The sequence below is a fragment of the Astatotilapia calliptera genome, chromosome 1 (genome assembly GCF_964374335.1).
Source record: "Astatotilapia calliptera chromosome 1, fAstCal68.1, whole genome shotgun sequence".
NCBI lineage: Eukaryota > Metazoa > Chordata > Actinopteri > Cichliformes > Cichlidae > Astatotilapia > Astatotilapia calliptera.
This window is the reverse complement of record NC_137422.1, coordinates 32,797,735-32,815,495: the sequence shown is the minus strand read 5'-3', so window position 1 is coordinate 32,815,495 and position 17,761 is coordinate 32,797,735.

Below are 17,761 nucleotides of genomic sequence, written 5' to 3'. Positions count from 1 at the left end.
TGTGGTCAAAACTAGAGCTCTTTAGTAGTACTAGAAAGTAGAATGTGAAAACAGGATGCAACAGTAAAGCATAGGATGACAAAACTGGTCTGTGTGATCCTGTTAACGCTGTCCAAATAAAAGATTTAAGAGATTAGAAATGCAAACATTATGATAGCGTCTTGATATATCATAATAAAGAAACACATATATTATCAGTGGGGAAGAAAATACCAAAAAGAGGAGGCTTTATATGTTTTGTTTTTACAGGAGGGAAGGGTCTGTTTTATTTAAAAGCCCCAAGTTCATATTTCAGGATTCAGTTACAAGGTTAATAGGAATTCACAAACAACTGTGACAACAACAGCATGTCTGTTTCTGTCTAAAACTCTCCACCATCACTCCGCCCTTCACTTTCTTCTAAACCATAACAAAATACAAAATGCTGATATGGCATAATCAGGGCTGTAGTCTCGGGGTAGTGTCAGTCTGTTCTCAGCCAATTATTTATCATGGGTTGAACAATCAGTGGTTTCATAGGGCGAAAAATGCAAAGGGAATACATACATGTGTGGTGGGACTTTTTTTAATGATGTGCACATCCAGCCTCAGCTTCACTGACGTGAATCTGCCTGTTGAAAGCTAGCTATAATTTTATGCCATTATTTTTGGCTAATCACAGCCCCAAGTGTAACCTTTTATGGTTTTATGTTATGAATATTTTACAACTTTATTAAGATTTCACTTACATTAAACCATCCTAAATTCTTTATGCTTTCTGTTGTTGAGTATTTCTGCTCAGACATTCTGTACCAACCCAGTACTATATCACCGAATTCTAAAAAATCATATTAAGAGCATATTTTAAATTTTACTCCTAATCCCAAAGCATTAAGTTTTGGATAGTGTCTTATTCGGTAATTTTAAAACCAGATCACAAAAAGCGACAAGTGAGCGCCCTGACAGAGACGAGCCAGTCTAAGTGCATTTAGACGGCAAAACAGAACCTTTTGCCATCAGGGCTTTGAGCCAAGGAATGCATCATGAAAACAGAGCGCAGCAAGCCACACATGTCCAATCAGACGCCACGGAACATTACCCATAATCCTCTTGACAAATACATGCATCTGATACCATAACAACGCCCGACCAACACTTAGGAAGGGAGAGTGTGGGACTCATCCGTGGCAACACACCATAATTACAAAGAGATCCAGGGCTGACTAAGTTTAGAAGACCCAGTAAGCGACCCTCTTCCTCCTCCCCACTCCCCTCTTCACATGCTCCCACACTGATATTTAACAAAACATTAATCTTCTTGCCAGTGGCTCCAAAGAATACTGGTGATGTAGCTTCGGCACAGAGGCTGGGGTAATAGTAATTCCATTGTTCTGCCCTTTTATTTATGCCTTGGCTCTACCAGGCAGATGAGGTAAGTCTCTTTTTTCATGTTATTATTCAGAAGTGGTGATACATAAAGCCAGATTACACAAATGTCTCTCTGTTTCACAGCACCACCATCTCACACCTCCCTCTCCAACGCTTAATGCGTCCCCCCCCCCCCCTTCCCCCACCCCTCTACTGGCTTTCAATAGCACATTTCCCCTTTCTCCCCCTCTTTTCTAAATCACCCTCAACATTTGCATGTGAATTGCTTGTATATCTTCTTTTATATGATGCACCGACAACACTGGCTTTCGAAAAAGAGAGAGGAGGGAAACTGCCCCAACAACACCAACCCTCCTTCCACGCTACCCATGCCTCTCCTCCCACCTCTAACAGCCACACACACACACACACACACACACACACACACACACACACACACACACACACACACACACACACACACACACACACACACATCCCACCAAAAAAACAAGATGTTACTCTAACTCCCTTCCCGGGATTGGCATAGCAGCAGTTTCATTAAGAAAGCAGGGGAACAGTGCAGGTTTTATGATATGGAGACAAGTTCTTTTGTGCTCTCCAGAGACAAGCCCTCTGTCTGTCCATGTTACTGGGGCGATAATCCTGCTGGAATTTCTCCTAAGCACTTTTATTGACATTTTCAATTATCGCCATGCCAGGGCCCGGTAAATGGCATTTAAGGGGCCCCGTCATCTCCGTGTTGAATCATATTTGTGAATCAGACAGTGCTGGATTTGGACTCTGTTCTGTTTGCCTAAGGCTGGGAGGACAGTATGGAGGTCAGAGAAACTCTGGTGAGCCAGCAGTCTGGTATTAGCTGAAGACAGTGGGTAACCAGGCTTATCAGAGAGACCCAACACACAACTGCAAACTCACATAGACACATTTAAGCATGAACTCACAGAGTGAGGGGCAAACACGCGCTCACACACAAACTGACAGGCTCTACGAACCAAGCCTGCCTTGTAATTTACAACGTCAGCATGGGCTGTCCCTTTTTCAAAAAAAAAGAGCACATGGTCCAGACTCAGAAAACCAAACAGACAGGCTGACCTCCCCAGCACACAGTGCACAGGGTCAGACTTGTTTTCTCTTCACCTCTGACTAGATCCATTTACACAGACTCCAAAAGCACTCCACATCTTTGGCTTGGGTTACATACATCCCGGTAATAATTCAGAGATGTATTGCAAGGAGATTTGTTTTCTAGCCTCTCTCCCCCACGTTCTGTTTCACTGAGCTCTGCTTTGTTTCAAAAGTGGATCAACTTCAAAGTAGTGAAATGGACAGATTGATAGCTGAAGACAAATGCTGTTTCATAAGAGATAGAGTTTTTGATCCGATCACTCAGACGCCTTTTTGAAACAGAAGCTATAATGGGCTTAAATTATTTTCAACCTTTAAAAAGACAAAACAAAAACAAAAAAACAAAACTTGTTGCTTAAGGAAACAGCAGAGTTGTTTTGTGTCAGAGGTAACAGATAACATTACTAATGCTGCAATACTTTTGGGTTAATCTACGGTGACAAGTATGCGTTGTATAAGTGAGGGCTTGTTTTAGTGTGTAAATCAAAACCTGTGTTGTGTAATCACCTTTTAACAAGCGAGGCACTAATTTACCAGGTCAAATTTCTCGTGTACTTACAAACTCGATTAAATTGTGATGTTGATAACACAACAAAAGCATGGCATGGATGATATTTGTCTGAACCACAGACGGGCTGAGAACAGCTGTTTACACGTCTCCGTGCCCCAATCCTTTCTGCCAAGCTGACATCATTCCTAGCATCTCCTCCTTCCTGTCTCCCTTTTGGATGGGCTCTGTTATGACAAGTTTAATTGTGGGTTGTCAAGCTATAACATTTTGGTAAATATTAGACTTGCCAAGAGCGTCAATAAGAGGAAATGGTCTTACTGTATGTTCTTCCCTCGGAAGCACAATGTGTGCCTTTGTAAGAAGATCGCCAAGAGGCATTTTGATACCCCACTTTTGTCTCTATGAGCCTGCATTCAATCTAATACTCATTATGAACTGTAACCGTATGACTGTAAAACATTACTATAGCTAAACTTTTTAGCAAATGGAAAGATGTAGCCCTATGAACTTTATATGCAATGGAATTTGTTATCTAAAGTTTATCAGCCCTAGCACTGGGTAAAAAGAAAATGAAGAAAGTATCTTCAATGCATACATGGTTTCAAAATGAATACATTTTTCCATCATGATTAAAAGTCTGATATTTTTTGAAAATAGTGATATCATCTTTTATGCCTGTGTATACAAAAGCCTTCTCAGCATTCACTGTGATGACAAACTTGGCCATGAATGTTCATTTGTCATTTTAACTCTTTTCACTGTGTTTAAAGAGCACCTGGTTCTTTTGGGCTTCAGGGGGTAGAAATGATGAGGTATGGGGATCTACACAAGAAAACTACCCTGTGAGTCATTAGTAAGGTCCAGCATGATTTACATATGTGTGTGTGTGTGTGTGTATGAGAGAGAGAGAAAGAGAGAGAGAGAGTGAGTGAGTTTGTGTGAGCTCTCCATTGTGCTTTTGGAGAGTGTTTTCCAGTAAGTGACATGGAGCTTTACTCACCTGGGGGGAAGGGAATGACTCAGTGTTTATCATCAGTTATGGCTGGCCAGCCAGCAGCATAATGCTCTATTATTCACATGGACCTATTGATACAAAATTAATTTTCACATTTACAAAATGAAGTAAGAAGTGAAGTAAGGAGAGGTAAAAAAACAAAAAGATTGCATGGATACACACACTCCAGTATAAACAGCATAGTACTCACACCTGTACTTTATTGGATTTGTAGCTTTTAAGATTAATATATTTAGAATTAAATAGTTCTTACCAGTACACCCCAAAACTGTATTCTAGTTCAAGCAGGGTGGTACTTATTTCTTCTTACTCAGAGAGTGACTATCAGACCACATATTGTCCATATAAACGCACAATATGTGGTCTGAATGTGGTCTAAAGGTATTTCACATAGTCACTTCCTGGATGTTGATCTTTGTCACAAATTAGCAGATATTCCCCAAGGCTAAATTGCCACACTCAGATGAGCTACAAAAATTATGGCAACTCAGATGAACTTAACTATCCTGCCAAACAGTTATGGCTGGGTGATTCAGTTGTAGCATCTTCCAAATAAGGAAGTCATGAGTGGTTCCCCTGGTTAAAGTGGTCCAAGGAGTTACAACATGTACTGAAATAAGTCTGATCTGCAAATAGCTCCACCTCGCAACTAAGAGAATGTAAATAATCTCCTGCTAACATCTTGGTGCCAGATTCCACAGTGCATCTTCAGAGATTCTGTCAAGCCTGTGCATCAGGGAGTTGGACATATTCACTTGTATATTAGAGTAATCATCACTGAGATAACTTCCCGAAGAATGATGCATTTTTTGATTTCCTCTCCACAAGCTACAAGCATGCATATAAAAGACTAGAAGTATTCAACCATACACTACAAAAAAACCAACAAGTAGTCACCTCAGCTATTGGAAATCAAATTCATTTCACACAATAATTTAACAGTCGCAGTGTGACTAGAAAATTTAGTAAATTATCTTCTCACTTGAGATTTTTGTAGTGACTGTAGTTTCTGTGGTTTCACATACCCTGAAGTTCCAGATGGAATCTGAGATAATGTGAAGCCATTTCCCTTCAAAATCCTGTTTACACACCCAAACACAGTGCCTACCTATATACACTACAACATCAGCACCATTTCTGTTTGCAGTACTGAAGTGCATATTTCCAATTCTTCAGCAAATGTGTTCATTATAATAATAACCCTATCCAATATTTACAGAGACAGAGACACTGCACACTTCCAATTCAATAACTCCTGCAGTTGTGTAAAAAATGGATCTATATGTTATTGACATGCTTTAAAGAGCAACCGCAATTGAAAAATCCCATTAGGATTAAACTATATTAAAAAAAAAATCTAAAATCTAAATCACTGGGTTCGCATTTAACAAGAACTGGCACTTCAAAGCATAATTCACACTTTTACTTTAACAAAGTTCTACTTAATTAAAACATATTGACAATAATTTGTTTCCTTACTCGCTTCCTCTCTAGGCTGCTTGACAACAGTACAGAGCCAACAGGCGCAGCCCTCAAGAGCCCTTCTTAACGAGTTTGCTAGGGATATAATTCAACACTCCTGTCCCAATAACTGATGAAATATGAAAATTGACAGCGCCATCAGGGCGCCCGTGCCACATGTTTACGAGTGGCTGTCTTAACTGGCCGCCTCTGTGCTCCATAAGTCATACGCAGAGTGCTCATCATACAGCAAGGATTTATGGGGCCTGAGTCTGCATATGACCTCCCCCATCAGGTGCCTCCCTGCAGTAGAGGAGGAATCATTATCTGGGCCCAGCCGCCATGAACTTCATAGACTTACTCTAAGCAAATTGGCTCTGGGGTCTGCTATTCTTGTAAATATTGTGTCTATGAAGAGAGCCACAAAACAACTTCCAGTGATGACTAAAGAATATTCCTTATACACTTTATATAATGAGATGACCAAATGAGATGGTGCACAGTCGAAATAAATGAATGATTTCCTTTCATTAAAAATGTAATAACATTTTTTTAAGGTGGTCATGGACAAAGTGGCCTCTGTGATTACTGGAGGTAACCGGAAGAAACATTTTTACACTTCCCAAAATTCTAGTGGATACAACTGATGTATCTTGTTTTAGTGGAGGTAAAAAAATAAGGAGGTCAATCAAAAATTACAATGGTGACAAACACATTGTATTTCCTTTTGTTGCTAATAATAAAAGCCAACTTGCACTTTGTAAGTAGAAAACCTTTAATTTGAATCAGTGGCGAATGTTTGTTTAGAAGTAATAACATAATAGATTTCCAATGTTACAGACTGGATTTATAGACTGTACATTAAAGACATGCATGGTGATGCCACCTTTTACTTTAGTGGGGTCCTTCTATTAGTCCTCAAGATGAGCATTTTTCACATGATGGTGAAATTGCTCAGAGCTTGTCAATCACACATATGGCATAGTCTGATTGATCAACCTTCTGGACACTAATTTACTAAATAAACTTCATGAATTGATGTTGTTTTTAATAAGACTTGAATCTTGCAAGTCAGCTGCAAGATTCAAATACATTTGGAGAGTATCTACTGATGTCATGAGACTTCTTTACATCTGCGCGCCTTGTTGCAACCACAGGCTTTGTCCCCTCTTGACCATAAGAACCAGTTTTAAAGCTGCAAAGGTCCATCTTTTATTTACAGTGTATGACTGAACTATGCCAATGAACATAATTTATCTGATACTTTGTTGAATTTCTCTTTGGTCTTTCTGTGTAACCCACCACGTAGAACACTGTGGCTTGTTTAAAATTCTGTGCAGAAAATGTCCTGTACTAACAGAGAGGTGGTCAAGGGGAAATGCTTAAGGCAACGAGCCAGCAGGAACAACAGCTATTACAACAGGGAGGCTGAGGATGAATACTGTATACTGCTGGTCATGTTGCCTCTGGGCTGATTCCTGGGGCAACATGACCTGGATATGAAACAGAGTTACAACCAAAACTTGGACTCCTAACCCATAACAAGACAGGAAAGACTTGCTGTGTTCTTTACTAGGGAGGAGTGTATTTGAACACTATTGAGAAATGCAAAATCAAAGTACATGGTGACTTTATCACATGGTAAAGTTATTGCTACATCAACTAAAGACTAACTGCTTCCAAGCGGTTCAGCTGAATACTGACTGAGACAATTTATGCGCAGGAAACTAAGACTTTGAAAAGACAGAACACCTCCAGCTCAGTCTTGTCCCACTGCCACTGCAACTGACATCCATGTAAATCATAAGAGAAATGACAGGCCAAGCCACCCCACCACCCACCCAGACCGTCAGTTCAGCAAGCTTGCCAGCGAGTCAGCCTGCCAGCCCAACAGACAACAACCTACCCCACCCGAAGTTCCACCCCTGTGCCTGCACAGACAGACAGACTGGGACAAATTGGGACAATCCCCCCCTCCATTACCACCCACTCTTCCTCTCCATTGCGCGCTGCAGCAGCCTCTGCTCAGGGGGCTAATTCCACGTTCAGATCACCATTTGTACTTATTATGCTGACATAATTAATCCCCTGTTGTGATCAGCGGGGGCATGAGGGCCTCTCCGCTCCATTGGCCTACCCCTGCCATGACACAACCGCTCCCCCCTCCGCTTCTCATAGAAATCTACTTCTCACTCCCTCCCATGTCCATCTTGTCTGATTGTAGAGGTCCTCTGTCTGCATCTCTATAATCTCCACAGTATCTGTCTGTTTAATAGTTTGTCCTGTCATGGCTGTCGCCATTCTGACGGCTTGATTAGCTTGCCAAATATCGAACATGATCATCAGTTTACGTTTGCATACATACTGAGAGTGGGGCAAAGTTCATTCTTGACATGTGGCCCCAGTGTAGAATGGATATATTTGTCAACATTTGTTAACATTTCCAACTATGAGCTAAAATGAACTAAAACAAATGTGTATTGAGCCTTTAGGTTAAAGCCGCAGCGAAACAGGTTTGACGCTGAAGTCAAATTTAAAGACAAAAGGGCAGGGTGGGGGAAGGAGAGAAGAGGGCAAAGAGGGAGGAGGAGAGTAGCTCTCATAAAAAAAAAAAAAAAACACCAGCTGGATTAATAAATCCAACCAGTGACTGTGTCCACATATTAAGCGCCTGGCAGATTAAAACAGAACCGTCTCAAGTTGTGAAACATATGTCGGCAAGGCTGAGCAAACACTGTCAGAATAATAACTTAGGAGATGAGTGCTGCTGTTGGCCCCAAACCACTGCTCAGTACCAGCGCTCAAGCTGCTGCTTCCTAGAAATCAAAGACCCAATTGCTGAACTTTGATTCCTTGCAGAAGAATACCATGTAATTGTATTTAGGAGGTCAAAGGTCTAAAAAGCTAACAGGTTATTTTTGCATTCCTTTCCTATGAATGTGTAGGCACATACATAAGTACAATTATGGAAAAAAAATTCAAATTATGCAAGGTGGTTAAATATGTAAACTTTTAATGTGGAAAAGCTACTAACATGAGAAAATACTGACAAAAAGTAGACTTAGAATAGTTGCATAGGAATCCTCTATTTAACTATGCAACTTAACATATAATACTGCATGTAAGTTATTGTGCATCTTTTTTTGTGGCTCAGTCTTAATGCCAAAATATTTAAGGCTTCATAGAAGTGTTTCTTGCAACTGAGAGCTACTCCCAAATAACTTAACAATAATATTTAAGACCCATTTCAAATGTTACTTTGGTATCCAGCGACAGTAGTAAAAATCTCAAAAGTCTGGCAAAAAACCAGACTTCCAGTCTGGCAACACCTGCTTGCTGTGGAAAGTTTTTTTCTGGTCAAAGAAGAGAACGTGCAGTTAACAGGTCTGTGTGTACCACTGGATGAATCAATTACAAATAACAAGAGGGACATGGAAGAGATAACAAACCTGCTATAGACTGTTGTACTTCATAAAAACATAGCAAACTAAATTAAAAGGGTAAGTTTTTTCCTTTTTCAAGGATAACCACAGAATACAATTTTATTTCCGTATATTCTGTATCACTCTCTGCTGCTTGATACCACCAATGTCACATTTGTACAAAATTCACTCCTAACACCCTTTACACCCCCTTACCCCTACACACTGCCTTTCTATTCCCCACCCTACCCCCTCCCACTCCTCATCTTTACATAAAAGTTCAGGCTGCATATTTAAAGGAGCTAAAATATTCACACTGTCAAAGGTGGTCAAAGGCTTCTGCGTTCACACAGGAGCTGACAAAGAGGAGGCACCCAGAGCTTGGCCAAAAGAGCACTGTTGAAATAAATCAGCACATACAAAGACACAGAGAGATAATGGGACTAAAGCTGGGCCCGATCCAGAAACAGAAACACACTGCACACCAGAACACACGGATACATACACACACAGCGCTTGGCTGGGAACAAAGTCTGTGCGTGGATTAATATTTATTTTTTGAGCACACATTGTTCAGGACATACAGTATCAGGAGACTAAAAACATCATAACTCCCCCAGTGTGCAACCTTGCCGTGAATCTCATGGCTGAATCAAACAAATAACAAAATAAAAGTCCACAGATGGTTTCACATGGGGGAGGAAATGGGCATCTCAGAAACATCAGATGAATCAAGGTTGTGTGTGTGTGTGTGTTAACGTGTGAGAGTGTTCATGTCCATCTGTGTGCTATATATGTTAAAAAAGAAAAAAAAAAGCATTTCAAAGTCTGTAAAAGTCAGGTATAATTTCAGTTTCTCATGAGGTCAGCACCAACATTAACGCGCCACATTCCAGATTTCTTTAGGCACCATTCTGCTAATCAGTTCTTTGGAGATCACTTAGGAAAAATGCATCAGTGCTCTGACAGTGTTGCAGCAATCCACACACCTTGATCCCTGGCTCCTTTAGTATGCATGCTTAATTGTCCTTGGGCAAAATACTGGACCGACAGTTTCTCGTCATAGGTACTGAAAAACGGGCAGTGTGGTGGTTAGCAATGTTGTCTCACAGCAAGAAGGTCCTGAGGTCTAATCCACAATCTAGCCAGGGCCAGTGTCTGTGTGAATTCTTACCAGGTCCTCTGGCTTCCTCCCACAGTCCAAAGGCATGCAGTTACTGGTAATCAATGATTCTGAGTTGTCCATCAGTGCGAGTATAAACGGTGGTCTTGATGTTAGTGACTGGCGACCTTTGATTTGATTTAACACGTTATTCTGGGAAAGAAGTTACAAAAAACTAAATAAACAACTACAAATCGATCATATTTTTTGATAGTGTTTAAAAAATTGAAGCAATACTATTAAGGATAATAGTAATAAAACTAATAAAATAAAGGTGAAAATGGGTTTGGAAAATATAGTGAGCCTTTAGCTTTAATTCAGTGGCTGTTCAGCTGACCGAGGTACTCACAAACATGGGCTTTACGTTTACGCAGCTTTTTATTTGCCCCTATATCAACATAGAGAGGAAACAGAGGCCTCCCTGAACTAATTTCGCTCATGAACACTCAGTCATTTGTTGAGCACCACACAGCAGGCCCTGCTGTCTGAGGCCCAAGGATTAAGGCTCAATATTTGTAAACCTCAGTTGGCTTTAGTGCGGAAATGGGGAGTGGAGAAAAATGGGAAGCCTTGGCAAACCAAAGTGTGAAAAACTATCAAATTGTCAGCCATGACAGAAACAGTTACACACACTGGCTTCTGGCTGACACAGAAACAATACACTGTTAAATCTATGAAACACTATGGTCTTGTTTGAATGAATGTGGGTGGGAGTGAGTTTATGGGTTTTTGTGCGTATTTTGCACCAAAAACCCCCCCAAATATATACACTTAATAAATGTATTTGCCATTTAAGTTTTCCTATTCCACTCACATTACTGCAGTGACTTAGTATGCCTCTTTTCTGTTTTTAAAATTGTTGGAATAATTTGCTCTCTCATTAAAGCTCTGCACACGAAGGCCAAGCTACTTAACTCTTCCCCTCTTTTTTAACCTCTTCCGCCACAGAATATACTCCCACAATGCACATTATCAGCCTCACGACGGGCCCATAAAGTACTAAAAATCCCAGGACCTTATTTCCAGCTGTGACACACAACCCAGACCTACTTAAGTCCTCTGCTTTGACCTTTGTTTGAAAAGTTTCTTTCAGCCCGAGGCCACGGCAGTAAATTCATAGAGCTATGAAATTAATGTGCCAGAAAGCCCATCTAGTCTTTGAATAATCAAAAACAGAGGTAGGAAGACACAGATTACTGAGTCACATTTTACTTTCCCCTTTTTAACTATTTGTTTTGTAATAAGGCAGATGGTGTAATGATTGCATTTGATATTAACTGTGTTCCACCTATCAACATCCTCTCTGTTGTGAAAGCAACTCAAATGGGCAGTGGTTCATGGACATCAAACACATCTGTGTTCAATGGGACCTGCACAGCCTAAAATATTTAACCTTCAGCATCAATAAAATGCACACACTTTTATTCATAGACGTAGACATAAACGAAAAACTCTACAGCAACTTTGCAGATATCTTAATAAGATACTAAAATCCATTTGCCCATTGTGGTGATATGCACCTCTGCAGCTGGCTTTGATAAATACACCGAGGCAAGGTTGACATGAAGAAAAGTGGGCAGATGCACTTTGTACCTGTGAAGGTGAAGTGAAGTATATCCAGCAGGGTAATTGTATAGGCAGTGAACCATAGCACTGTCAATGAGGCGTTGTGTCTGGTTGTGGGTATTAAACATCAGTAGGATGGCCGGTCACTCTATGGGACGCTCAGCACAGTGCTTAATTACACACGTCGTGAGCGGCAAACACTCAGAGCAGGAAATGACAGCTGAGCGGCGCTCACTTCAAACGCAGAGGCGTAAAAAAAGCATTCAATAAAAACAGACCTAAACTCTAAGCAGGTCCTAATGGCCTGTGGTAATGGATTAGAGGAAAAGGAGGTTGCAAACAGGCCTGCTGGCAGGACATACAAGATTAATGACAGAAAAGAAGATTTTTCACTTGAGGAAAAAATTAACTTATTGGGTATGATTACAGATTGAATTTGGGTTAACTTATTAAACTACTGGTGTCCAGTCCTCAACAGTAAAGCTGAGAGAGGATAAGCAAAGACTGCTGTCTTAACAAAAAAAGAAGGAAAAAAGTAGCAACATAGAGCCTGATGACCCTAAATAATTAGTTAGCAGTCCCTTTGAGGAAGTGCTGTTAACCAAACTACTCCCACAGCGAGGCAGGAAGACAATTTGTTCACAGTTTTAATTGCCGTTTCAGGGCTGACTGGAAGTTATGACAAAAACAGTCACATTATTTCTGCTATTTCTGCAATAATTCATTATGTTAACATACGCACGTGCAACTCTATGTGCATATGTCTGGGGTACTGGGTATGGTACAGCTCAACACTCAGTAACTACTTTCCCTTACACTTTAACTCAGTCTCAGCCAAATAGTATTAGTTGCCTGATAGAGATTCGTCCAAAAAGACTTTACAGGCAAAAGAGGCTGTTAATGTTCTAACAGTACTGGTGATTCCAATTAGGTAGCTTTAGTACCAGATTAGATTTTTGTAGATTTTGTTGATATCACTGTAAGCAGTGGGTAAGTGTGGGATATCTGAGAAAAAGGTGACTGGGTAGATGCTACCACAGGAGACTTTTGCATTTTAGAAGTGGATTGTTAAGTCTTTGTGACTTGCACCTCATCACACACAAAGTATTCACATATAACGATGCATGGATGTAAACAAAAACATACGCACAAACGCATTGAGCTAAACACAATGGCCCTGCTGAGCTGACAACTCAACTGGAAGACAGCTTAAACTTTGACCTCTGGGGTCAGCTCATTAACACTGAGACTTCTCACTGGGATAAAATAAAAACTGAATTGATGAACTTATGAATACAATAACAGATATACTTTATGCTTTTATATTTTATTATACTTAATTTGTATATTTTCCTCAAAATGTAATTTGAAAAAAATGTTCTGGTAAAAAAAATGCCAAAGAACCAAAACATAAGTAAATTTCAAAGTGGGGCTTTGGCTTTCACTTGTTGGATATTAGTTAACAATCAGTGCAAGACTAAACAGTTTCCATTCAAAACTCATTTAAAGTAGCTGAAGATGGCATAATTATTGTTGTTCATTACACATATATCCTGTTATACTGCCGAGTATGTGGCAAACCTGTGCCATTAGCCAACACTGAATCTCACAACTTCATCTGAGTCCTCCTCATTAGAAGCAGAGAAGTTACAGAACCTCATAATTTGAAGCACCTTAAGTGTGTTGATAATTTAAGGTCAATACTGAGAGCAAGGAGGCAGGCAGAGCTAATGTTTAGCTGCATGTAATTGGACAGAAGTGTCAGAGGCAGGTGTGTAGCTATTGTTCACTTTGATGGGATTATTTGTACCTCTCAATGCTGAAAAAACAGGTATCATCAAAAGGCAGTCATCTAAATTTACAATAGCTGGATTTAGGTTTTCCTCTCTTTTTCTCTCCATCCAGGTTCTGTAATTACAGCTGCTCTGTAATTAGGAGCAGAGCCTTCAGGACCAGGGTGACTACTATCTACTTCAGAAGGCTCTGGCAAAGTACAAGACTTCAGACTGGGGGAAGGGGAGAAAATACTGCATTCCTGCTTTACTGTTCTTTTTAACTCACTGTTAGGGTTAACAAATTTAGTGTGGTTACTATCCTCAAATAAATATAAGGCATAATACTCATTAAAACAGCTATTGTAAGGTGATTCAAAAATGTGGATAGGCTATCATTTGTTGGAGATCATATGTAGTAATTACAATGATGAAGTCTTTGCACCAACTATCATTTTTAAACTTAAACACTTATTACTTTTAACATTTTCACTGTGTATTTGAATTTGTATTTCATAGTGGGCCATTGGCTTCTGCTGCTCAGAGATATGGAAAGATATGAAAGGTATTATTAGCAGGAGACCTGAGAGTACAGTATGCACATAAACACAGAGAGGGAGAGTAGGATTAAGGACAGATTTCCTGGGTTGTGTCTGAGTGTGTATTTATGTGGCTGATGCATGTGCATAAATAAGGTTAGTGAAGAGTAAGGACTACCTCATGGTGTTCCACTCATTTGTGGAGCCCTGTCTGTTCTGAATATTCGGGTACTGTACTTGTTATTTTATTTAAAAAAAAAAAGACATTCCTGTATTGCGTACACTTACACTTTCACATCATTAAAAAATACTCAATGTTAAGAAACACTGAGGTCCTGATTTACAAACCAAATTCGTTACGCCCAGTGTCTTAGATTACTTATCACTTTGTTTTTTAAAGGTTTTAAGAGGTTGTCTGTGGAGAATCACAGTGAAATTGATTATTTGATTAATGATCCACCAAACCTTTGTTGTACTACTGTACAACTAAGTGCACAGTAACACAGCACATATGAGAAACAGACTTTAATCAAAGAACTTTATGACTCTGTCAAATAAAGAAATAGTAAAAAGAAAAAAATGGAGGCAAATAAGAGGATAACAGTATCATACCTGACATATCCTCAGTTTAGTCACAGTCTGAGATGGAAGTGTTTCATTTCATTTCATTTAACTTGTCGTGCCAATCAACAAGTAAATTCTGAGATGAGGAAATCTTGGCTATGTTGTTACCATGAATCTGAGGAGCTTAGTCCTAACATAGAATTCTCTATTGTCCTACAACCAACCACAATACCTGTAAGCTCCCAGTCATGCCATCAGCCCAGAAATATACATGGCAGAAGAAGAAACATATGCTTAAGTGAGAAGCATTTGCTCCTGACCTTCCCTGCCAGGGTGCTCTGCAGCTAAGCTGCGGGGATTTGCACCAGCTCAACATCTACACCATATGGATGCTTTATTACAGAGTAATGATGTCTCTCTCTTTCTCCCTCACTTCTCTAACTAGAGATGATTTGAAAAACCAAACAGCCTTATGTGTAACCAGGTGATTAGAGAGACTTAAGGGGGATTTAATAGTATTCTACTGAGGAATGTAGAAGAACATTTCAACTAGCCTTGAGTGAGTCACTGTCAGATACACAGAGCACACAGATGACTGAAATACATTTTATTCATAATATTTCACTAATTTGGTAATTATCTGCAACAAACTAAACACATAAACAGTGATACACAATACTGTCCGAGGCTTGTGAGGGTAATACGTGCACTTCTTTAGAATTAAGACACTATTTACCATTTATATGTTATGAATAAACAAAGAGTAGGGTTGAGGCTATTATATATGGGCAATGGAAAATAACAGGGGGATTCATTTCCTCACTACCAATAGCAATAATTGGATTTATATTGAAATGAGAGCTGCTTATTGATAGCAACTGCATATTAGCAGTGAATAATCAATAAAGTGGATTCAATACTTATTAAACTGGAATAAGCTGGGATAGGCCTTTTTCATTTGTCAGCCAATGACCATTAGTGTCATAACTCCTCATGGTAATGAACGATTCCTTGGAGACGCATATCACTGTTGACAGTAGGTGAAATTACAGCAATAACATTGATTGGAGTAAGGAAATGTATGTTTGTGCAACAAAACTCGAGGTTAACTGTTCAGAAGCTCCAACTAAATCATAGCCAATCAATCCTTATTCCTAATTTCAAATATCAATCTTGGTAATTCACAGATTGCACTGGTCACTTGGCCGTGTTTTCTACTTACACAGTCATGAAGGTTCTAGCTTGTATAATACTGGGGATGTTTGCTACAGAGAGAAACCCGGTTGCTGTGCGAGCCATGTGTGAAAAGAGAAAACAATAATTTAGGGAAATGTCATCAGGCCAAAGCCAAATTATAGCTGGTCTTTTCTTTTTTTTTTCATTGGCCTCTTAGAATTTCAGTCTAAGGGAATTAATTGTGAGGGGGTTGATTTGCAAATGAATGCGATTTCAGTTGTGAAAATATAATTGTGGGCTTAGTTTGGGACACTGGGACAAACAGCCCTGGGAGAGAAAAAAGGAGCATCTTAATTTATTAGCGATCTGCAACATTTTTCACCTAGAAGCCAAGGCAACTGGTCTGTCGAGACTGAAATGAAATTACTGTTCTTCTTGAGCAGGAGAAACAAAAGCGTCTCCCAAAGCAAGTGAGGTCCCAGTCTGGCACAGTGAGGTCAGCAGGCTGAGGCCTATAGCCAACCCTAAGCTGAGCTGTAGTGCTGTGTGCAAATCAACTGCTTTTCTCCCATTTCATTTCTCATGCACAGCGTTTGTGCTCCTCTTTTCATGAATGTAGGACCCTATCCTTGGCCCTCCCTCTGAAAGGGCCTTCCCAGTGACGAAGGTGACCTGCCACTGAGAAAAAGGAGGACCTGCCATGAACTGAGTGTCAGCCATTAAATATGATTTCGCCCCTGAATGGCACGCAAACACATTCAACCACTGAAACTCATTAAGCCCGCATAATCTCTCTTTTCTTAAGAATAACAATGATTTCAGCTGGGAAATGCAATGGTTTTAGGGAGCTGAGCCATTGATTTGAGTTGCATTCAAAGTAATAAATCACGTCCAACTTCACATCCTGGACTCTTTTGCCTAATTCAGCGCCTCTCACCATACTGGTCAATTAGTTTAGAGCCACTATATTCAATACACAGTGCAATTCACTGACAAGGCATAATAAATTCCATGGCTTGGATACTGTCCAGAAGAGAATAGAACTTTCTGTTGCTGTTCTGTGCCTATACTAACTCTATAAATGTAGAGGAAGGGAATGAAATATAACTATAACAACCATGTTTTGCAGCAATATAACTATAAACCAAGATTTAAATAACTACCACCATTTTCAGTTAATCATAAACTGACATCCATGTGGTTAACTTCCATGTTGTTTTAGAAGCTGATCCTGCTTAAGCTTGAATGAGGTCACTGGCAGTGAGAGAGACGGAAGTGTAAAGGTGCCAACTCCTGTCAGACAAAATGAGCTGCCTGTTCAATTCCACTCAGTACTCTTTTACCCCCGTCTTCTCCATCTCGCCCTTAAACACAAGTCTAAAGGGGGGAATTTCTCTTAATTATTATTTTTATTTCTCATTAACAAAGTTTCTGTCCAATTTCTATTGACTTTGTTTCAAAGCTTCCACAGGGAACCTAGTGGCCCAGCCTGCTAAATTACACCCGTGTGGACTGGGAGAGGTGGGAGCAGCTGTGAGGAGGGCTCTCAGTAGTCAGACCATTGTAATCTGCATTAACCACATTGCAAGGGAGTGCAAGGGTCAAAGTCTTTAAGTGCCTGCAGGGATGGATGCTTCTGGATTACATGGTATTCCTTCAAGAGGCTGTAATAATTGTACAGTGCCGCTTGCTCACTACCTGTTGTACACCTATGCTGATGTATGTAGTTTTTTCTCTTTTTAAGAAAAGAGCCTTCATTACTGCTTGGCACTAAAGACCAGACAAGTTGGGACAAACTTATTGCCAGAAACAAAGGATAAACACTAGTTGAGAGAAAAAGCCTTAAAACAAAGCAGGCCTTATATTTAAAATTGTGCATATTTTTAAACAGTGATTTGATTTTGACCAAAATAAGAGGACATGTCAACAGGAACATGCATACGAAAATTCTCGGTAATGCTGACCAGATTAAGGCTATTTCCTGGAAGGTGTGCTGGAATAGCATTGGCAGAAGGTGTATCGAAGGATGATCTTCTCCCTCTTCTTTGGCACAGCATTAAATAGTGAGAGGAGCAGA